Source organism: Heterocephalus glaber, unplaced genomic scaffold (genome assembly GCF_053883595.1).
Source record: "Heterocephalus glaber isolate CG9 unplaced genomic scaffold, H.glaber_assembly_v1.0 deba00001444, whole genome shotgun sequence".
Classification (NCBI taxonomy): Eukaryota; Metazoa; Chordata; class Mammalia; order Rodentia; family Bathyergidae; genus Heterocephalus; species Heterocephalus glaber.
This window is the reverse complement of record NW_028258297.1, coordinates 6,009,033-6,027,032: the sequence shown is the minus strand read 5'-3', so window position 1 is coordinate 6,027,032 and position 18,000 is coordinate 6,009,033. Positions and strand designations below refer to the sequence as shown.

Below are 18,000 nucleotides of genomic sequence, written 5' to 3'. Positions count from 1 at the left end.
AATGTAACCCTTGAGGCGCTTTCCAAAGCAACTGGAAAGGTGCAGCTCTGTGTCTGACATGAAGTGCCACAAGCCTTAAAAGGAGACAAGAGCTACAAAGTGATAAAATGTAAATATTTAAAGAACTCACAGCTGCAGCCAGGAGGATGGCAGCTTGCAAATTTCCAGTCGGAATCGTAGCTATCATGTCAGGGGCTAAATCAAGATCCCAAATGCTGATTCATTCTATACTTCAGAGAGGCGAGGACTTAGAAAGTTTCTGTGTCCAGTGGGCAGAGCCTTAAAAGTCACAACAGGAAAACAACTGTCTGTGTGGAAAAATCAGTGGGCATATAAATTCTTCAGCCTAGAGTCAAATACTGCTGCATTTCAAATGCCATTCATGAGGCAATTATTTGGGAGTAAGGATGGGGTTATGCAATCTTGCAAACAGTAAACAGGCACGCTTGATAACTGCAGGTGTCAATAATATCCATCTTGCAGCTTATCCCACCCGTGTCTCCCTCTGTGAGCAAAGCAATTTGATGTGACAGTCACAGTAAAGATTAAACTTGTGAGCCCAGGGATTTCGCTCAGTGGTTCTGCCACCTGCCCCAAAAGCACAAGGACCCAAGTTCTATCCCCTGGTGCAAAAAAAAAAAAAAAAGATTAAACTTGTGACTGCAAAGAATGGAGATGATCCAGGACAAAACAGAGATGTGTCCTATTTGTTGGCACTTCTGACGGTGTCATCAAGCCTGGCTCCTGAGATCTCATGCTCATGCTGCACACTGGTCACAAGCTCATGCCACACTTCCTAGCCATGAGGCTGGCTCTTCAGTCTCTAAGCCTAGCTTTCTCACCTGCAAACAAACTGTACTGAGGATAAGTGTGATCAGGCAACCAAAGGAGGGCACCTGGCACAAAACAGATACTAAATTTAAGAAGCGCCTTATGATGGTGATGGTGAAGTAAAAATCCAGGGCAGGGAGCTAAAGGCTGCAGGGAACCAGGAGGCTGATGATAAGCATGGCCCTAAGCAGGGCATGAGGCCTGCCCCCTCCAGTCCACTGGAGTACGGCCTTCCCTCTACCCTAGGGCCAGGGGAATTAGTCACACTCTGGCAGCCTGACTCCAAAGTAAGGCCCTGGTCTATTCTTTTCCTCCTGTAATTTCAGTGCTACAAACCACACCTGACACGTGGCACATAGTCAAATAGTCATTGAATAAAGATTTATGAACCAGGGCCAGGGATTGATTTAGCTCAGTGGTTTTGCCGCCTGCTGCGCAAGCACAAGGACCCGAGTTCGATCCCCAGTACCAAAAAAAAAAAAAAAAAAAGATTTATGAACCCATCAGAATTGCATGCAAAAATCTCGCAGTCATTTCTAGGGAGAAATTCAGCAGAATTCCTCCAGGGGCCCTCCATGTAGGAAGGGTTGTTGGTCCCAGGGGCCCTCACATGCCCTCCTGGTTGAACATGGTTTGCTTCTAGTCCACACCTCTGCCCAGCTGCACCAGGGCCCAAGTCTATGCAACATGCCTTGACCTGAGAGGCGTGTGGCTGCCAGAGGGCACACACCAAACACGAGGCAGGAAAAGGGCAACAGTACACTCCTACTGACCACCCCCTCACACACACCCCAAAGAGAAAAAGATCCTTTTTTAAAGACTGACAAGGTCCCTAAATGATACTTTCTCATTTGATGACTTAGGAAATCAAGGAGACAAAAGGCTACCATAAATTCAAGCTTTAGGGGCCGGGGATTTAGCTCAGTGGCTCTAAACCTTCCTCTCAAGTGCAAGGTCCTGAGTTTGATTCCCAGTACAAAAAAAAAAAAAATTCAAGTTTTAAAATGAACTGGTATTTTATTAATCATAATCACAGCATCACTCATGTACAGTAATATATAATCATGGTGTGTGTGTATGTTGGGGGGGGGGGTTGTATGGGGCATTACAAAGTCCTTCTACAAACTGCCTGCAGGAGCAGCTGGTGTCTCTGCAGTCGCTCCTGGGGGAGTAGGGGGGGTAGGGCCACTGAGAGAAACCAATGCACAAAGCAAGAAGCTGTCTGCTCCACCACAGAATCACGCAACTGGAGGGCCAGGAGGCTCAGAGGGCTGTGCTATGTGGAGCCCTGTGAAGGCACCACTGTCACAACTGCGGGGTGGACACTCACTCATCCAGTGCACACACCAGTGCAATCATTACCCCGTTCTAAAAGAGAGGTCAATCCCCCAGAAATGGCAGAGCCAGGTTAAGCCCAGGGAACCTGGCTGCAGAGCTCCTCCCATGCTGACCTGCAGGCCCACAGCACTGGGCTGGTACCAAGCCCAAACTCAGCAGAGCTACGTCCCCTTCCCACTGCTAGAAAGAGGGATCCTCCTACTGAAAAAGTAACCACAGTCCCAGGGCCCCAAAAGTGAGACTTCCCCTCCAGAACAGGAGCCTTTTTTACTTTGGCAGTCTCTGTGGAGCCTAGAAGAGCTGGCAGTTCACCAAACACACCCCAGGAGGCAATGCCCACCCTCAGCACTCCCTGGAATTTCTAGGGGGTCAAGAGTTTGTCTCTTCCCACCAATTATACAGTGAACATTAAGTTGTTGGGAGGCAGGGATGTGATGAGTACACCCCCCTTACTTATCAGTAAGAACACATGCTATTTTAAACCATTTCTAAATGCCATACACCCAAAAGTTCCCGGCAGAAGTAGCAAACAGAGAAGCACAGATCCAAAATAGGAATTCTGGAAATGAACGCAAACACAAAGAAACTTCAAGGAAGGTGGCGTGTTGGAAGTTTCACAGAAGCAATGAGACAGCCACCTCTCACCCTCCCCCCAACCCCAATCAAGCAACTTCAGACCCAGGCTTACAAGAGCAAAGAAGAAAGAAACCCAAAAGGAAACAAAAGCAGCGTTAAGATAAAATAACAGGGCCGGGGATTTAGCTCAGTGGTTCTGGCGCCTGCCTCACAAGCAAGGTCCCGAGTTCAATCCCCGGCACCAAAAAAAAGAAAAAAAAAAAAGATAAAATAACAAAGGATAAATCTGGAATTTATCAAACCAACCATTTCACTCACCCTTCATAAAATGAGGCATAGTACAGGGCTCCTGGGATCCAAGTAACAATGTTTCCCATAACTTACAGGTGATCAGACCACCCCTCCTGTCCACTACAAGGCCCTGTCTCTGTGGGACTCTAGGCCCAGGGACCAGTGCCAGGTCTTGAGAAGCATAAGGAACAGCTAAGGAGCTCCTGCACCAACCCAGATTACAGCCTGGGTCAAGGGCCTCAGGGTCATCTCCATCCCATGCCATGCCATCCAGCCAAACTGTGGCAGCTGAGCAGGAAAATTAAACAGGAACTCAGGGAGGACAAAAGGAAGCTAAGAACCTGTGCCTCCAGGGCTTGGCCTTCACCATCAGCTTGGCTGAGAAGCCCTAAGGATGACTTGGCTCCCATCCAGCCCCTACCAGGGCTCTCACCACACACAAGCAAAGCTCTGCCAGTTGTCAAGGCAACAACAACCTAGCCTTATTTAGGAATCTGTAGAAACCAGGGCAAAGTACAATTTCCATACTCGCGATAAAAAAGCAAGCTGCCAAACACAAAGCCAAGCATTACTCTAAAATATGGTCTTATTGAGAGGATAAACACGGGTGGGGAGGAGAATCAGGAAGCTCAGTGTCTGGAGGAGCAAATGCAGTCAGCCTAGCCCTGGAGTGCCAGTCCTGAAAATGCACTTGTGCTCCGGAACAGAATACTTCCTATGCTTCTGTGTTGTTAGTGATTGTTTCCTTTTATTTCTACCTTAGTACTGAGTAAAGTCCTTGCTTTTCTTGTTAACATCAGCTGCTCTTGGCTAGGATAAGAGGAAGCAGCAAGAAACGCAAGTTTTTGTCCACTGTGAGACCAGATAACTAAAGGAGAAACAGCCCTGGGGGTGCAGGTAGGCATGGGGGAGACAGAGCAGGAGCCCCAGGGAGGGAACATGAATGAGGATTAAGAGTGTGGAAGGCTGGTCTGACCATGGCTCCCCACCTGGACCTCCTCCACAACCCCACTAAGCACCATCACCTCATCCTTTGCAGACCCTCAAGGATAAGCAACCAGGAAAATGGGACTCTGCTCAGTCTGACAGTGAACAGTGAAGGGACAGCAGATGGTGGAAAGATGAGTCAACTCACGAAAGTGGAAGGCCATGGTGGACTTCAGACCAGAAAAAATAAGCAAGCAAGAATAAGCACCAGCGCTATTCACCTCTCAGAATGTTCTCTCTGAAATGTTTATTGTTGCACACACTTGTAATCTCAATAATCTGAGGCTGAGGCAGGAGGATCACAAATTGTAGCCCAGCCTGTGCAACTTAGCAAGACCCTGTCTCAAAAAATAAGGGCTGGGAACATAGCTCAGTGAAAAGGCCCTAAGTTCAATCCCCAGTATTTCAAAAAAAAATTTTTTTTAAATAAAAAGGAGAAGGGCCAGGGATTTAGCTCAGTGGTTTCGCTGCCTGCTGCACAAGCGCAAGGACCCGAGTTTGATCCCTGGTACGAAAAAGAAAGAAAAGAAAAGAAAAGAAAAGAAAAGAAAAGAAAGAAAAAGAAAGAAAGAAAGAAAGAAAGAAAGAAAGAAAGGAAGGAAGGAAGGAAGGAAGGAAGGAAGGAAGGAAGGAAGGAAGGAAGGAAGGAAGGAAAGAAGGAAAGAAGGAAAGAAAGAAAGTAAGCAAGCAAGCAAGCAAGCAAACAAGCATCCATGACAGCAGCATCCAGAAGCTACAGAAGTCCAAAAGATCAAGTAACCCTGACTGTCCTGATTTCTGAATGATACCAGTGGGAACAACCTTAGTCTTTCCCAGTGTGCACACTGTAAATATGGAAAAGCAACCTAGAACAAGTTCCACGACCTGCTGTAGTTCAGAAAGAAAGACTGATGAAAGACTGCAACTATAAACATTTACAACCTTGGGAACACAGAACACTAGCTCTGGTAATCACTAAGAAAGCAGTGGGAATTTCATTCTCTTTTTTTGGTCCTGGAGGTTGGACCCAGGTCCTTACACATGGTGGGCACAAACTCTACCACTGAATTACATATATCCCCAGCACTGTTAAGGATTTTCTATCATCAAAGCCTCCAATTCAATAATATTCAGAAATAATATTCAGAAACTTAGGAAGGAAACATGACTCATTTAAGAAACCCTTACACAAGTTTCTTATCTCATCCACTTAGAATTTCAAAGGCCAAGGCACCTTAAAGAGAAAGAATCCTAACTTTTCCAAAAAATATAAGAAATAGATTTACAAAAGCGGCTTTCAAAACACTTGTTAAGATGTGCAAATCCTTTTAACCCAAGATATCCATCGCTGGGAATTTATCCTCAGGAAATAATGATGCACATGAAAAAAGAGAAATGAAATTGTAAACTGCAAATTCATCTACATTACCAAAAAAGTGGAAATAACCTAAAATGTCCACCACAAGAGAATGTCTTAATCTCATTACAATAAGATAACACAGCCACGAAAAATCTTTTGGAGGCTGGGAGTGCAGCTCCATGGGAGAACACTTGCCTAAAATGCACAAGGCCCTAGGTTTGATGCTCAGCACTGCAAACCAAGCAAGAACACTCTTTAAAGATGATGGTGAGGCCCGGGGATTTAGCTCAGTGGTTTTGCCGCCTCCCTAGCAAGCTCAAGGACCCGAGTTCGATCCCCGGTACCAAAAAATAAATAAATAAAGATGATGCTAACAGTGGGGAAGCCTTCTGATACTCAGCACAGGCCAAGCTTACACTAGCTATATAGAAAGAGGAAGCAGACCTACCCGTTACGTGCCTAGTGTAATGGGGGACAGGGGGAATGGAAAATACCTGACAAAATATTTTAATGAATCTGAAGAACATAAATATAACAATGTTGATTAATAAAAAGAAGAGAGGGCCGGGGATTTAGCTCAGTAGTTTCGCCGCTGCGCAAGCGCAAGGACCCAAGTTCAATCCCCGGTACCAAAAACTAAAAAAATAAAAAATAAATTAAAAAAAATAAAAAGAAGAGAGCCACCTGAACCCAGGGCAGTCTTCAAATCCTCTTGCCAATTTACAAACTGGATGACACTTGCACTAAGCAATCTCCTGAACTGCAGCTTCCTCTTGCTCAAGCTGATACTTTCAAAGCACCGCCAGCCAGGCACACCTGTGCCTCAGCACTTAGGAGGCTGAGGCAGGAGGATCACTGCTAGTTCAAGGCCATCCTGGGCTATATAGTGAGTTCAAGGCCAGCCTGAACTGCATAGCAAGACCCCGTCTCAAAAAAAAAAAGCACTGCTGAGGATGGACAGAGGAAACCCATCTCTCTTGCCTCTTCTGATGCCTGGTACCAGGGAGCCCATCACTGGATGGTAGCTACTGCTTGTGTTAGCCACATGAAGATACATAAAAACCATTATGCATGTGGAAGGTAAGCTACAAAGAGAGCTCTTTATTTAGAAAACCCTGTTCTGTCATGTTGTGTTGTTCTTTCAAATTTTAAAAGAGCTTAAAGAAAACAAAAATGAAAAGTCGTTTGGCACAAAACTGATTATCACAGGGCTGGGGATTTAGCTCAGTGGTTCTACTGCCTGCCTCACAAGCGCAAGGTCCCAAGTTCGATCCCCCAAAAAATATGATTATCACAAGCACAAAAACATGTATCTGCTCTAATTTACCTGCACAAATGGTCTTCATTTGATGTCACAACCTCAACAAAATGAGAAAACCTTTCACAATTTTACAAAGTATAGGATAAAGCGAACATTATAGAAATGCAATTTCTTCTCTCTGGACACACAGCACATGACACATTTTCAAACGCAACTGTAGAAGCTAAGACAACACCCCTAGCCAGGGCCTCTGGAATTCGAGTGGACCATTCCACCCTCTGTCTGCCCCAAGTGGGAGAGCGCACAGGTGACCAAGTCATCGTGACTACACACAGCAGCACTTCCTTTTCTGTCCTTATTTCCTGCTACAGAAATTACTACAGACTTTCAGATTATCTTAATCAGGTTGGTTGCAGGTGTAGATCCTACCTTCAAACAAAAGGCCACATAATTTACCTCATTTCTATGTTTAGGGGCAGGTATAACTCTTAAAAGATTATTTCACATTCGACTGCAAGCGCCTCCGAGCCCAGTCATTCAAGACAGCAAGACCATGACCTCAGCAAGGGCTTCAGAGCCAATTCTGACAGCAACCCTGTGAGGCCACTTACTCTCCCTGAGCTGTGCTTACTCATGGGTAAAGTGGAGTCTCTGTTATCTTGTTCCAAGGATTTGGTGAGCAGGAATGTAGTTTCTTGTCAGGTCTCTTAGAAAATCCCAGCATAGGGGGACTGTCCCAGCCTGTCTGTCCCCTCCCCACTGACGCCAACCCCACTCATGTCAACCTCCTTATCTGATGATGCGCTTGCTGCTACAGAGGTCACAACTGGTTAATTAAAACATCGTCCTAAGGCCGGGGATTTAGCTCAGTGGTTCCACCGCCTGACTCACAAGTGCAAGGTCCTGAGTTCGATCCCCGGAACTGGAAAAAAAAAAAAAAATCGTCCTGTCCCAGCTGAACGTCACCCAGGCAGGGCAGCTCCAGCAAATCAGCCAGCTCCAAACCCACTAATAGCGGCTTAGAGGTCTGTGTGGGGAGTAGAGCCTGCTCCATGGTTCCTCTGAAGACCACAATTCGTAGTCCTGGTATGCTCAGATGGCGACAACATAACTTGGTATAAAGAAACACAAACAACTTAAAATATGAAAACGTTCACAAACTATAGTTTGAGCATCACTTCATAGTAGTAAAATTTCACTGAATTCAACAGGAAAGTTCCAAACACTCCTCCACAGTGGACCTCAGGACACCGAAGGCCGCCCTGCAGGTCCAGGCAGAGGCCCGGAACCATCTCCCTGCGAGCCCTGGCCTTGGGTGCAGAGGCCCTCAGGAGTCTGGAGAGAGACCCCAGACCCTGCCACTGACCCCTCCAGTTCTACCTTCTCTTCTCCTCTGAACCATGAAGAAGGGTACAAATTGACAGTGGGAAAATTCATGATACACTGCAAATGCCTATACAACCAACTCGTTTTTATATATACTTATTTTAATTACAAAGTCAAGTTAAAGCTTAAATATTAATCCCAAAAGTAAAAGGGCAACGATACAATTTGGAAAACAAAGAGAAACTTTCCATAATCCCACAGCCTTAACTATCATAGCTGCACATAATCCGAACAATATTTCACACTTATGCTCAGTGTACACACAGCTCTTTCACTCGCCTTTTCAACGTCCCTCTGGTTCTTATTGCCTCTGTATGAGCGGTCATTCTCACTGCACATGGTTCCTACCCACTCTGCATCACAGCCCACCCTTCCACTCCAGGGTCGACTTCCCATCACCAGCACATGGAACTCAGGCACCAAACCACACCGGAAGGCAAGGCCTCTGCATGGCAGGGTGCTCTTTGAACCAAGATGTGTCCAACCTCAGCTCACTTGACTGAGAGAGCAGAAGCTTAGCACTGGTGAGAAGAAAGGCAGAAGGCCTGCTGAGTGCCAGGATAAATGTGTGCCATGCAGGGCCTGAGGCCACACCCACATCAGTGACCTCAAGTCACCAAGAAAAGCCTTAATACATCAAATATACTCTGGCTGAGGAAAGAATAATACATTTTGGAAGGATTTTTAATAGAATTGAATAAAATAAAATCAATATGGGTACTTTAAAGGTATAGTTTGCAGTTATTTAAGTAAACATTTGCTCTTGGAGTGACAGCAAAATTACTAAGCAAGTACTACAGATGAAGCACAAATGCTGAGCTGTAGGGCTCTGTTACTCCAGCCTACCACAATCCCAGGAAGAAGGGGCTGTCAGCATCCTGGCACTGGACTGAATGTCTGTGCCACCCACCCAAATTCCCATGTTCAAATCCAGGCCCTCAGCTAGGTGTGGAGACACACGTCTGTGATCTTAGCATTCCAGGGGCCAAGGCAGAAGGATCGCTGCAAGTTCAAGGCCAGCCTGAACTGCAGAGCAAGACCCTCTCTCCACAAGAAAAAAAAAAATCCATACCCTCAATGTAATGGATTAGGGAGTGGGGCCTTTGGGAGCCAATCAGGTCAGAAGAGTGGAGCCCTTATGAACAGATTAAAGCCCTTAAAAAAAGGTAGCTCAGAGAGCTCTCTCATCTTTCCACCATGTGGCTGTCTACAACTCAAAAAAGAACCCACACATGCTGGCACCTGATTCCAGACTTACAGTCTCCAAAACTGTGAGGAATAAATTTCTGCTACTTATAATTCCCATCTCTATGGTACTTTGTTACAGCAGCCCAAACTAAGACACTCAGTCTCAGAAATGTTGACACATTCAGCCAAGGAAGATAGTAGAACTGGTAGTAGAACTGGAACTCAAAGCCAGGGCTATCCTTCTCCAAACCTATGTTTCTATCTCTGATTCCTTACTGCAATATTCCCTTGTTTCTATAAAATCAGACAGTGAAAGTTACATCCTAACCTCAGAATTAAGACCATAAACCATATGAAAAGACAAGCAGAGCCCAGGTAGCTGTGTTACTCTCCAGAATCATAAATGCAGGCAGAGACTGAGTCAAAGACCAAGGCCATGCCACCCTGGAAGCCCCTGTCATTGCCCAGTTGAGTTACTGCTTCCTAGAAATTGTTGATGGCAATCTCTGAGCCTCCAAGGACACAAGATGAGCTTTGTGAAAATAAGCCACCTAAATCACCCTTCCCCCATCCGCATCCTTGACTTCTCACTGACCTCTTGATTCTGTATCTTCTTCATGCACTGTTTAATACTTGAAACAGCTCTCTGTTGAACCCCATCGTCTAGGAGAAGGCCCAGACCAGTGAGTAAGGCATACAAGGCAGGCCCCACCCTGAAGCCTGCCCACTCACCTTCCCTCCCTCGAATACACGACAGTCACACTCACATCCCTGATGGCTATGGAGCGCTGGCCAGGACTCTCCTTCCCATCACTGCATCACTGCACCTCCGTGAAGATGCTCTCTGCAGCTTCCTAATGACAGTCAGACTCTCCACCCTCTGCCATCTACTGTGCACCCACTCCTACCTGGTACCGTCAGAGAAATGTTACATTTCTAGGCCCACTTCTGACACTGAGCTGCCTCTAGAGAACACAAGAGCCCCTTGATCTTGGGATGCCAGAGCTTTGGGCAGAGCTAGGTCCCAGAGGCAACACACACACACACACACACACACACACACACACACACACACACAGTGGCCAGGATGGCTCAAGCCCACCTGGCCTATTTCTCCTCACCCACAAATATACCCTACAGACCAGCACCTGAGGTAACCTCTAAATGCTCTCAGCCCAGGAAGCAACATTCAAATAAAACTCCAGCACTGCCTGGGTACTTTTATTTTTCTTATTTAATTTAATTGGTATAATTTAAATTTACATAATGATCACATTCATCATAGAAAATTTGTACCATTACATGACGTATCGTGATTCCTTTCTTTTCCCATTCCCCTCTCTTCAACCCCTTTTCCCCTTATTTACAAAAGCCCCATTTCCATTTTTTCCTTCTTTTCTCATTTTATTTTCTTTCCTTCCTTTCCACCTCCTGCTTTTCTAGTTCCCCCTTCCTATTGAAAAATTTTATCATATTTTACATTGCCTATTATGCCTTTTGGTCTCTACATTTTTAATTTCTTGCACCAGAGAGGCAATGTGATATGTACACGTGTGTCTGATTTATTTCACTGAAGTTTTTCTTCAAGGTGCATCTGTAGTTTAATGGAGTCCCCCAGAGCCCTGCTGCCAACCCTGCCTCCTAATCAATGTCTGAATCACAGCAAGGACGCCAACGGATGGGAAGGGTCAAGCCATTATAGGTACCAGTGTTCTTCTGGTCAGTGAGTGCCCTGAATATTGGCAGAGCCAATGAAGCAAACTTGGCAGGTCCACATCAGCCTCCACAGGGGTAACTGGACACCATCATGCACCGTGGCAGCAACCTGGCGCTCTCACTCCAGAGCCCCCCGCCTCTTCTCCTCCCGAGGGTTCTACTTTCAGGGAGCTTCTACTCCTTTGGGTCCAGAACTTAGTCACTCATTGTTAGCTTCCACCAATTCTCTCTGTGAGAACCTTTCTTTCACTTTGAGAAGGCACATAGCGTCAGGCTTCTTGTTTGATGTCAGAAAGGCTATGTGTGTCTGCCTTGTCCTCTCAGGCATCCTAAATGAATGTACCGTGAAATGAACAAATCCTTTTTCCATGCCTCAGCAGCGAATGCTGGTCAGCCCTCACTCTGACAGACACTGGCATTAAGTGACAACAGGATAGGGCTTTCTCCCATATGGGCCACATCTGAGTGATACCTACTGTGTGCAGTAAATGAACTTCACCTGAGTAATCAAAACATCTGATTAGAATGACTATTTTCATCAGAAATAAACCATCTAATATCTGCATGGCCTTGAAGTTTCATGTTCTTTCACATAACATGAGTTCTTTATTCAGCTGAGTAGCTACTTTAATAAACTGGAAAGAAAATGCATAAAATGTTGAGAACCTGGCCACTAACTGCACAGTCATGGGTACTGGCACAATCCACACCCAACTTTTGAAGCCACCCAGAGGCTCTGGGCCCTAGGGAGGGACCTCAGGTTGAAGGGAGCATCTTATCCCTGAGGACATTTGGACAGGACTTCAACGTTTGGAATTCTCACCCAACATTTATTTCACAACTTTTTCATGTGCTAAGCAACTAAAAAAGTAATCATTTCAATGTACTCTTCAATCAATAAACATTAAATAAGTCTGCTCAAAATACCCAAGTTCTACAAATTTACCCCTATGAAAAATGTGACAAGAAAATAAACAAAAATAAAACAACCTTTTCATGGTCAGACAGAAAGGTGCTTTGGGCTCTAAATTCCAACAGAAAAACAGTCCTTCAGATGGGCAAATATTTTCCTCTGTGAGTGACACATTCTGGGATATTTACACGGCCAAACATAACTCGTAATGACAACCACCAAGGAAGCCAAACCTAATGGAAAAACCCCATGCTGGCAACTGGGAGCCCCAGCTGGAGGATGTGGGATCCTATCAAAGCCTTGGCTGAGCTTGGTATCTCTTTTTCATCAAAAAGGGGCGGGGGGGGCCATATACAGCCACCAATACTACTCTGAAATGTTTTAAGCACAAAAAATGAGAGGTGAAAATACCTTGGAAAGCACATCCTCTACAAATACAAGTCACTGTTATTATTAGCTCAAGATGACCGAGAAAATAGGATTACCGAATACCCGGGGTAAGAGGCAGGTCAGACGGGTGCTCTGCTCACCACTTGTCACCACAGCACAGGAGAGACAGCTTAGGGGTGAGATGATCCAGTTCTTAACCTGGGTCCAGGGCCCTGATGCTGTCCACATGTGTGTTTTCTGGGAAGGGGGTCACGCTGTTAACAGAATCTTAAAAGGTAAAGAAGCTCTAAGCCCCTCATTTTACAAATATGAAAGCTGAGGCCCTAAGGTCTGTGTTGACTGTCCTAAACCCCAGGGTTAGTCCGAGAAAGGCTGGACAGAGCCCAGGACTCCGGATCACCATACATCTCTCACTCTACTATCCCATATCCTGGGGAGAAAAAAAATCACATAAACTTCATATAGATAAAGAGAATGTTACACAAACCATACACACATGATTTCTAAAGTTATAGCAAAGTTTCTATCCTTCTCATCCTATGTAAGGCTTCTTGCCGAGGTCTCTGATAAGTTGAAGTAGCACTGTATTTAATGCTGTATTCTCATCTCTGTCTAGTTCAATGCCTGCAGCCAAGAAACATGATTGTTTCAAGAATGAAAAGGGAAAAAGTGGGCCCAGAATATAGCTAAATGGTAAAGCACTTGCCTAGAATGGGCAAGGGTCTGATCCACAGTACTGCAAGAAGAGAAAAAGACTATGTTAGGAAACAAGAATGTAAAACTAACTGCTACTCTTTTACATGCAATCATGTATTCTAAACACAAGTCAGTACATAAGTTAAGAAAGGAGATGGTACTCAGGAGGCTGAGGCACGAGGATTGCTGCAAGTCCTAGACCAGCCTCAGCCACACAGTGAATTCCAGGCCTGCCAGGACAACACAGTGAGACTCTGTGTGGGAGGAGGGGTGTCTTTTTTGTTTAAGGGTGATTTTAATGAAAATAACCAAAACTGGGACTCTCAGATGACTGCTGTCCCCTCAAGTAGATTCTTTGGAACTACACAGATGCCAAAAATGTCACATTGTGCAGAATCCCCGGACAATCCTCCTTTTAAGATGATCTCCATTACCAGACAGTGTAACCATCTGAATACTAAATGTCAGGAGGAATTCCTAGACAGCCATCAGGACTCCCACTGAGATCTATCCAAGGCAGAGTCTCAGGCACAGGCAGACAGCACTTTCAGGTATGCAAAGGATCACTGTGGAGGCCACAAAACCTGTGGAATGCAAACTAACTTCATAACTAAACCAAGGGCTTAGTTGCCTTCAGGTATGCAGCTGCAGTTCCAAACAACTGGAAAAAAACTGGCAGCACTATCAATCATGTGACCACAGCCATTACCCACCTCATTTACGGGGTGGCCTCCAAGAAGCTGAAACACAATCAGATGGCAGATAAGGCAGACCAGAGTCAGCTGGGAAGTTCAGAGGAGGATGGCCAGAAAGCACTTGATAAAAGCCACTACACTCTCTCAACACAGGTGCCATTACATTACAGTTAGTAGTAGCAATGCCTCTTTTTTTTTTTTTGGTACTGGTGCTCGAACTCAGGACCTTGCACTTGCTAGGCAGGCATGTGCCACTGAGCTACATCCCCAGCCCATGTAATGCCATTTTTTGATATTCCATAACATCTTAGAATGATCAAACTGATGACCTCTTCAGAAGAAGCTAGCGCATGCCTTAACGCATGCCTTAACTCAGTTGGCACAAACGTTCAAGTAGCTGATAAGAAATAAAAGGTTGGGCCGGCGATTTAGCCCAGTGGTTTCAACCTGCTGTGGAAGCGCAAGGACCCGAGTTCGATCCCCGGAACCAAAAAAAAAAAGAAAGAAAGGAAGGTTAAACCGGGCATGGTGGTGCATGCCTGTAATCCCTGCAGGCTCAGGAGGGTGAGGCAGGAGAATCCCCGTGAGTTGAAGGCCAGCCTGAACCACATAGGGAGACTCTCTGTCTCAAAAAAAGAAAGAAAAGAAAAGAAATTAAAGGTTAAAGACAAACACCTCTGTTCATGCCCCAGACGTGCCTGTCCATCAGAAATCTGGACTGGGCACCCAGGACCAGGGTAAAGCAACCTTTAGCTCACTACAGCAGTCCATGCTGGAACCATAGATGTCTTCTATATATACATGCTTTTAGATTATTTAAATATCACCACCTCTTAACATTAGACAGAAAAAGTAATGAAGTTCAAGCTCCCAAACAGCATGAGCCAAGAACACCATTTCCATTCAAGAGAGCTGTTATTCTTCTCCAAAAAAACTGAATAAAGAGAGCAGACCTAATCATTCATCTACTCCCTTGTGTTATGTTACTTTCCCAAGTAATAAATATCATTAGCCTAATGGCCGTTTCTTTAAAGCTTTAAGACTACTGTTAAAAAAAAAAAAAAAAAAAAGAACACTCCCCGGGATTTAGCTCAGTGGTTCGGCCGCTTGGCAGCCTCGAAAGCACAAGGACCCGAGTTTGATCCCCCAAAAAACACAAAAAACAAAAAAAAATAACACCACAGGGGGCCGGGGATTCAGCTCAGTGGCGCCTTGCCTCGAAAGCTCAAGGTCCTGAGTTCGATCCCTGGTACCAAAAAAAAAAAAAAAAAAGGTCCACAGAAGTTTAACTCTAGGATTAAGTTTAACCACACACAGACCAAGGCTTTCCAGGTAAATTGACAGAAATCCAAGTTGCACAGCGCCCACTCCATGGCTCTATGGGGAGGCTGCGGGCGGGCTTGTGAATCAAGCAGAGTAAGAATGGGGACAGAATAGGAGGGCTGGCACTCAACGCTGCCCAGGAGAGCTCCAAGTTAGCAACTCCACAAGGGTTAAAGCAGAACCCTAGGATATGGGAATAACTGCGGCCAGAGGAACCGTGAGGAGGGAAGGAAGGTGCGAGCTCCTATCTCCAACTCAGGTTTAAATTCTTTGAGCTAGTCTCTTGATCTTCCTCAGGACAGCCTGGGAGTGTTTGGTAAACAGCATAATGAGTAGCCCTGGAGACTCAACAGCCTACTTCCCTTCACCACAAAAACCCAGGCCATTCCAGATAAAGGAGAGAAAGCAAGACCCAGAAACGGTGTGCACCCCCACCTGCCCCCGGCACTGAACCGGCATCCATGGGGCGTTTCCACCTCCCAGGCTTCCCGGTGTGAGCCAAGGAGACAGCTCACTTTGCTTCCCTGACCAACTCCTTCTGGAAAAGAAAACGACCTCTGAGGGCGCCGAAACCCAATGAATCACTGAAATTCAGAGCTGTCTCACCTCTCGGGGTGAATGTGGCCTGCGAGCCCCAGAGAAGGAGAGAGCGAGTTCTCCTTTCTGATTCAATGAACTCCGAGGAAACTCACGGGTCAGAGAGCAATCGCGCCTCCTCAGCTCCCAGCCCTGGGTCCCCACCCTCCGCGGACGCGGGACAGGAGGATGGGAGGAAGAGAAGGAAATGGAGGACGAGCTTCAAAGAGCCTAGGGGGGCGCACCCGCGCGTGTCCCGCCCGGTCCCGAGCCGCGCTTCCCGGCCACGCCTTCCCGGCCCCGCGGACGCCCCGAAGTCGCCCGCCCCCCACTTCTGCCCCGACCTCCTGCGCGGCCGCATCGTTCCCGCCGTCTCGCCGCCCACATCCAAGTGCAACTCGCGCGCCCTCGCGCCGCTATCGGCACCCCGGGCCCGACCCCACGCCCCGTCCCACGGATACAGGAAGTTCCGCGCAGCGCGGTGCGGCGCGGCCTGACAGACTTCGCCACGGCCGCGGAGGGCGGCCTGACAGGACACGGGCCCCGCCGCCGACCCTCTCCCCTGCGTCCCGCCCCGACGCTCAGTCCACGCGACCCTTACCTCAGCCGCCGCGCGCCCCGTTCCAGCCGTGACGGTGTCCTCCAGCCCCGGTTCTCGCTCCCGCCTCGCTCCAGCCGCGCTACCCAAGCCCTGCCCAGACCCGCAGCGGCCGCTTCTGCCGCCAGCCGCGACCGCACCGCCCCCGCCGCTCCCGTTGGACTCACCCCATTGGCCGCTGTGAGCAGGGCTCCGCCCAGTAACCCTTTCAGGGTTCTAGATTGGGCCAAGGGGCACGCCCCCTAGAGCCCGCAAGGGGCCTCCCCTGGGTGAGCACTGGCGGCTGCCCTTGTCAATCAAAGAGTAAGTGACTATTTAACCTGCTGAGAGGCGAGCCTTGTGGGGGTTATCCTCAGGCAGCCGAGTAAAGGCCCGCGCGTCCCGGAGGCTGGCTGCCTAGGGCCAGAGTTTTGCGACTTTGCTTGCAAGCAAAGATGAAGGGTGTGGCTAGGCCGCACCGTGCCCGACGTGCAGTTCAGGAAATGTAGACTTTCAGAAAGTTTCTTCCCTCGGAGGACTCAAAATATATTCCACTTGAGTTCGTTTAATTTGAACAAGGCACAGAGACGTGTGTGTGTGTGTGTGTGTGTGTGTGCGCGCGCGCGCACCTTCTGAACACGGCCTTGTACGCCTCTAGTGCAGAACATGGTGAAAGTATGTCCAAGTGAGGCTTTAGGGAACTTGGCACCAGGGATCTTGCTAGGGGTGAGAAACAACTACTGGCATGGCGAGGACAGGAGACCTGGGTCATCCCAACCCCAAACTGCTACTGGTTCCTCATTGCTCCGGTGAGAATGATCATGAGGCCCGCTTACATTTGAATGTTAAAGGAAGAAGCAAGATCAATAAGAAATGGTGGAAACGCTGTAATTGCTACTGCAGACTGTTTATTCTGCTGCACTGTCCTTAGGAGAATTGAGAAAGATTGCCTAGCATGTGTGAGGCCCAGGTTGAATCCCCAGCACAACAACCAGAAAAAGAGAGATTAAGAAACAAAGCTGGGGGCAGGGATTTAGATCAGTGGTGCCACTGCCTGCCTCACAAAAGCAAGGTCCAGAGTTGGACCCCCCAGTACCAAAAAAAGAAAAAGAAAAGAAAAGAAAATGAAAGCTGAGTGGGGTGCCACACACCTGAGATCAGAGTATTCTGGTAGGCTGAGGCAGGAGGATCTCAGGGTTTCAAGCGCAGCCTGGGAAACTTAGCGGAGACACTGTCTCAAAATTTAAAAGGGGGGAGGGGGCGAGAAGGGCTGGGGATGTAGCTCAGTGCGAAGGGCCTGAGCTCAATCTTCCAGTACTGCAAAAGAAGGAAGGAAGGAAGCAAGCAAGCAAGCAAGCTGGGACTCAGCCCACAGAGGCCTGCCTGGGCCATGTGCGTGGAACCCAGGTGTCCACTAGGCTCTCTGCCCTGAGACCTGGCCAAGGTCAGCTTGTGCTGCAGATCAGTGCCCTGGGAAATCCTGAGTCTCTCCCAGGGTCTCTGATCAGGCATCTCCGTCCAGCCTTGTGCTCTTCCCTGTGTCCTGGACTCACCACCATCACCCCTGCACTCCTTACACGCCTAACGCAAATCCTGCTTTGCACCAAGCCCTGGAGACTGAGAACCACAGAGCAGCCTCACGCCTGTCAGGTGCACCCAAGAGGTAAGGTGCCTCCAGAGCCAGAGCCGTCCTAGCCTCCCTGGCCCCAGGGGTCACCGCTGTCATGTCACATGCCATGTCTATCACATGCTTTTGTTCCCTTCACTCTCCTCCCTTCTCTCCCTGCTCTTTCTCAAGGCAAACACAAAATTCCTTTTTCTTGTGCCTGACAGTTTGGTGCTGTTTTCTAAAACCTTTGGGTCTCAGCACCTTCTGTCCCAGCCGCTTAGCCAGGTTGTTTCTTTTTTTTCCCAAAT

At 47.4% G+C, this 18,000-nt stretch overlaps 1 protein-coding gene across 19 annotated transcripts in view; it reads right to left on the bottom strand.

Annotated features, from left to right (window-relative positions):
• Pacsin2 (protein kinase C and casein kinase substrate in neurons 2) overlaps nucleotides 1-16,251 on the bottom strand; it is a 114,412-nt gene extending 98,161 nt beyond the window's left edge. For 5 of the 19 annotated variants that reach the window (XM_087213764.1, XM_087213771.1, XM_087213769.1 and 2 more), the window contains exon 1: nucleotides 16,108-16,219. The gene's annotated coding sequence lies outside the window, so the exon portion shown is untranslated. Of the gene's footprint in view, nucleotides 1-130; nucleotides 275-15,536; nucleotides 15,726-16,107 lie in introns of those variants that run through there. The other 14 variants (XM_087213768.1, XM_087213773.1, XM_087213785.1 and 11 more) reach the window with 12 other exon arrangements.
• Nucleotides 16,252-18,000: the final 1,749 nt, after the last annotated feature.